The sequence below is a fragment of the Excalfactoria chinensis genome, chromosome 4 (assembly GCF_039878825.1).
Source record: "Excalfactoria chinensis isolate bCotChi1 chromosome 4, bCotChi1.hap2, whole genome shotgun sequence".
NCBI lineage: Eukaryota > Metazoa > Chordata > Aves > Galliformes > Phasianidae > Excalfactoria > Excalfactoria chinensis.
In genome coordinates this window covers 62699048-62704338 of record NC_092828.1, presented here as the reverse complement: position 1 = coordinate 62704338, position 5291 = coordinate 62699048, and the positions used below count along the sequence as shown (strand labels likewise).

General features: G+C 62.5%; 1 long non-coding RNA gene across 1 annotated transcript; it reads right to left on the bottom strand.

Annotated features, from left to right (window-relative positions):
- Positions 1 to 909: 909 nt before the first annotated feature.
- Positions 910 to 5007, bottom strand: LOC140251884 (uncharacterized). Its single transcript, XR_011903484.1, has 3 exons — positions 4927 to 5007; positions 1222 to 3167; positions 910 to 1033 (listed from the first exon to the last, which is right to left on the bottom strand). It is a non-coding gene; the product is annotated as an uncharacterized lncRNA (long non-coding RNA).
- Positions 5008 to 5291: the final 284 nt, after the last annotated feature.

The following is a 5291-nucleotide window of genomic DNA, read 5'->3' as shown; positions in this document are numbered from 1 at the left end:
GTCACGCCGCCAGAACAGGCGGCCACGCAAGGACAGGCCCAAGCCCTGGCTACAGGGCGGCCTCGGCCACAGAGCTGCCAAGTGGCACAGATCTCATCTAAGAGAAAAAGGAGACAGGCCAACAGGACACTCGCTGCGCTCATGGGACTAAGATGAGAGGGAAGACCCCCGCCTTGCGGCATGCAGCCAACCCCTCCAAGCCCCACTTGGGAAGCCAAAGCTAGGCTGCAGCATCTTTGGGGAGGCCTAAAGGGAAAGCTCACTCACACACTCACCACGCAAACAGGGAATGGAAGGGGAACACACACACAGGCAAGCTTTCCAGCAGGGAAGGACAAGGCGGCGCAGCCAACTCCTGGGAATAAACCCGCACCCACGAGCAACTCACAAGAGCCTGAGGCCTGTGTCCGGGGGCTGCACGGAGGCCACAAACCTCAACGTGCCAAGGGGGCGTTCTCAAGCAAGGACAAAGGACAAATGCCACACCACTCACCCCGAGTACGGGGCCGGCGCATTGACAGGCCACCAGCAGGCAACAGCACTGAGGGGCCGGGGGAGGAGGGGCAGGGAAAAGGCACTGCCCTGATTACAGGGAGGCCTTGGGGTACCGACGAGCTCCATTTCCCACGCAGGTGCGGAGAGGTGGCTTTCACCCTCCGTTACAGGGGGCCACGCTCCCCAGGCAGCCAAAGGAGCAACAAGGCAAAAGGCCAACTACAACACAGACCAGAGCCCTGATTACAGGGAGGCCACCCAGCACAAAGACGGCCTGGTCACCCAAGGCCGCCGGCAACGCTCAATTCCAATGTGACTATATAGCCCTGCTAACAGGGAGGTGATTTGCCCAGAACGCCTTTCTCTTTCCCCCCCGCATTGGCAGGCTTCTGCTTCCTCCTCTTCCTCTTCTTCCTCCTCTTCTTCCTCCTCTTCCTCCTCTTCTTCTTCCTCCTCTTCCTTCTCTTTTTCCTCCTCCTCTTCCTCGCTCCTGCCTCCCAGGTCCCCACGTCGCTGCTTCTTTCTTCGGCAGCAGATCCTGAAATACGAGGCACGACACCATTAGACCTGAGCAGCAGCAAACCCTCCACCTCAAGGAAGCGGGGAAAACCTGGCGTCCCAAAGGAACGCGGCACACGACCACCCAGCCAAGGGGGAAGACCTTGCATCCGCCCCCTCTCCCCAGCCCAATTCCAAACAAAACTACTTAAGAGCTGCTTTTCTCACCTCACTGGCACGCTGCGAAGGCTCCAGCCGGCGCTGCAGGGGATCGTGGAGGCGGGCAGACTGGGCAAATATAGCTGGGCACTCAAAAAGCAGCGGACAAAGGAGTCGCTTCCCTGCTTACAGGGGACCCCCAGCCACTGCCTCCATTGCAAAGGGCCTGGGACTCGGGGACACAGCCGCTCCCTGACTTACAGGGCAGCCCCCATCCCTATGGCCGCGGGAGGCTCCTTCTCTCCCAGTCCGGGGCACTTTGGCACCCACCCCGCTAACGGGGCGGTCGCCCCACACAGGCTGCCAGCAGAGCAAAAAGGCTCACGCACCCAGACCCTGATTACAGGCGGGCCGACAACACCCCTGGAGCCACAGAGCTCGGTTTCCCCCCCAGCAGCAGGAACGACTCTCAGCCGCCAGGCAGCGGGGCGACACGGCCTAATGCCGCGGTCGGGGAAAAAGCACATCCAATTCCAGGGAGGGAGCAAGCCCAGCCCCACAGCTCGCAGCCCCGTGCCTCTGAAAGGCCGGGGCCACATTCCCACCTGAGTACAGGGGGTCTCTCAGAACGCAGCTCACCAAACACAGGGGCACGCACAGCCCTGCCTACAGGACGGCACCCCATGCCTCACCATCATCAAAAAGCCCCACGGAGCACACAGCTCCCGCCAACGCCCGAGCTACAGGCGGGCCCGCCCAGCAGCAGAACATCACCACAGCATCACCACAACATCACCACGTCTTTGAGAGCCCAGGGAACAACCTCGACCCACCGAGCGGGGAGGTCACCCCAACACATAAGCACATAAGCACATAAAAGCAGCACCTCAACCTGCACCCTCTGACGGGACAGGGAGGGGTCATCCCCACCAGCTGGATGGCTAAAGCAGCCGGCCGCAACACTGCGGCCTCCCCGGCCCTGATTACAGGGCGGGGCGGGCCACTTGAGGGACAGAGGGCTCCACATCTTGTGACACAAGCCCCGAGTACGGAGCGGTCACGCCGCCAGAACAGGCGGCCACGCAAGGACAGGCCCAAGCCCTGGCTACAGGGCGGCCTCGGCCACAGAGCTGCCAAGTGGCACAGATCTCATCTAAGAGAAAAAGGAGACAGGCCAACAGGACACTCGCTGCGCTCATGGGACTAAGATGAGAGGGAAGACCCCCGCCTTGCGGCATGCAGCCAACCCCTCCAAGCCCCACTTGGGAAGCCAAAGCTAGGCTGCAGCATCTTTGGGGAGGCCTAAAGGGAAAGCTCACTCACACACTCACCACGCAAACAGGGAATGGAAGGGGAACACACACACAGGCAAGCTTTCCAGCAGGGAAGGACAAGGCGGCGCAGCCAACTCCTGGGAATAAACCCGCACCCACGAGCAACTCACAAGAGCCTGAGGCCTGTGTCCGGGGGCTGCACGGAGGCCACAAACCTCAACGTGCCAAGGGGGCGTTCTCAAGCAAGGACAAAGGACAAATGCCACGCCACTCACCCCGAGTACGGGGCCGGCGCATTGACAGGCCACCAGCAGGCAACAGCACTGAGGGGCCGGGGCAGGAGGGGCAGGGAAAAGGCACTGCCCTGATTACAGGGAGGCCTTGGGGTACCGACGAGCTCCATTTCCCACGCAGGTGCGGAGAGGTGGCTTTCACCCTCCGTTACAGGGGGCCACGCTCCCCAGGCAGCCAAAAGAGCAACAAGGCAAAAGGCCAACTACAACACAGACCAGAGCCCTGTTTACAGGTTGGTCGCCCAGCACAAAGATGGCCCTGGTCACCCAAGGCCACTGGCAATGCTCAAATCCAATGTGACTATAGCCCTGCTAACAGGGAATTGCTTTGCCCAGAACGCCTTTCTCTTTCCCCCCCGCATCGGCTGGCTTCTGCTTCCTCTTCTTCCTTGCTCCTGCCTCCCAGGTCCTAACGCCACTTCGCTTCTTCTTTCTTCAGCAGTAGATCCTGATGTATGAGGTACAACACCATTTCACTTTCTCGCAAATTCATTATTGCTGTAACTACTTCGAGCACCAGGCACCCACCTCCATCTTTTATAGTATACGTAAAGTAGGTGATTGTCCCTTACTCAAATGAGGCATATCATAGGAAATTAAGAGAGAGATTTAGAACACATCATCTAAGACCAGAGTAGATAACGGTATTTTACCTTCATGCCTGTTTTTTTCAATCATTCTTATCTTTATTATCAAAGCATTTCTTTATTTTCATACACAACTCTAATACTGCTGTAATGATTTCTTCTAAACACCCTGAATACCTCACTTATCTAGAAGCACATCTTCATGCAATCAATGGATATAGTCTCTAAAGAGCATCACTTCAGTCACAACAAGAACTTATTTTTTATTAGTTTTCTTCCATAGCATTGAAAAAGGGGAGGTATTGAAGTCTCTGTTGCAGCCACCCCCTTCCACCTGTTGCCGGCAGCAGTGCCCCGGCAACCCCCCCCCCCCCCCCCCCCACCTGCCTGCCGACAGAGGCACCGCTCCGGCCGGCCCCCACCCCCTTTCCATCTTTTCGTCGGAGGCTCTGCTCCGCCCTCCCCTCCCCTCCGGTTGCCGTCGGAGACTGTCTGGCAACCCCCCCACCCGCTTGCGGTCGGGGGTTCCGCTCCTCCCGCCCCCCCACCCGCTTGCCGTCGGAGGCTCCGCTCCGCCTGGGCCCCTACTCCAACTGCTTGTGGTCGGCGACTCCGCTCCGCCCGCCCGCCCGCCCCCCTCTCCCCTCTCGCCGGAGGCTCCGCTCCGCCTGGCACCCCCCTCACCCGCTTGCCGCCGGAGGCTCCGCTCCGCCCGCCCCCCCCACACTCGCCGTCAGAGGCGCCGCTCCGCCCGGCCCCCCAGCACCAGCCTGCCGCTGGATGCGCCGTTCCACCCGTTCCCCCCCAACCCCAGCCTTCAGAGGCGCCGCACCGCTCCCCCCCCCCCCCAACCCGCCTGCCATCGGTCGCGCGGGTCCGCCCAGCCACCCCCCCCTCCGGCCGCCGTCGGAGGCTCTGCTCCGGCCGGCACGCCCTCCACCGTCGGAAGCGCCGCTCCGCCCGCACCCCCCCCTCACCCGCTTGCCGTCGGAGGTTCCGCCAGGCTCCCCCCCCACACACACCACGCGCTTGCCGTCGGGAGCTCCGCTCCGCCCGCCCCCCCCCCCCCCCCCCCCCTCCCCCCCACCCGCTTGCCGTCTTAGGCTCCGCTCCGCCCGGGCCCCCCCTACCCGCCTGCCGTCGGAGGCGCCGCTCCACCGGCCCCCCAATACCACAGCCGTCAGAGACACCGCTCCACCCGCCCCCCCCCCACCCGCCTGCCCTCGGAGGCGCCGCTCCGCCCGGCCCCCCAGCACCAGCCTGCCATCAGATACACCGTTCCTCCCGTTCCCCCCCCCCAACCCCAGCCGTCAGAGACGCCGCACCGCCCCCCCTCCCAACCGGCCTGCCATCGGAGGCGCGTGTCCGCCCGGCCAACCCTCCCCCCCGGCCGCCATCGGAGGCGCCGCTTCGGCCGGCACCCCCCCCCACCGTCGGAGGCGCCGCTCCACCCGGCTCGCCCCCTTTCTCCATGACCGTCGGAGGTCCCACTCTCGCCATCCCACCACCCGCGTGCTGTCGGAGTACTACATCGACTTTTCAGGCAGCCGTCATTCCTAATAAATCGTGCCCGGCACTGCACCCATCGATCCCAGCCGCACCCCCCCCTTCGCACCGTACCTCGTTCCCGGCGGCGGCTTGTAGTTCTGCTGCGGCTGCTACCGTCGCCTCGCAGCACCCCGCTCCTTCTTTTCCGCTGAGGTAATCTTCTTTTGCTCACGGTCCCACCCACGCCTTATATACGTTTCCCAGACTCCCGGTAGCCAATAGAAGCTCAGAACGCAGCTTTCTTTTCCCGCCCTTTTCTCTTCCCGCCCATTTTTTTTCCCGCTCTTTTTTCTTCACGCCGTTTTTTTTCCTCACCTCGGCCTTCCCGCCCTTTCCAGCTGAAGGGACCGGGCCGGGGTCACCTGCAGGTCACAGCTGGGGTCACCTGGAGGTCACGGCCCCCTTGCAGGGCTTTGCCGCCCGTCCGCTCAGGGCCG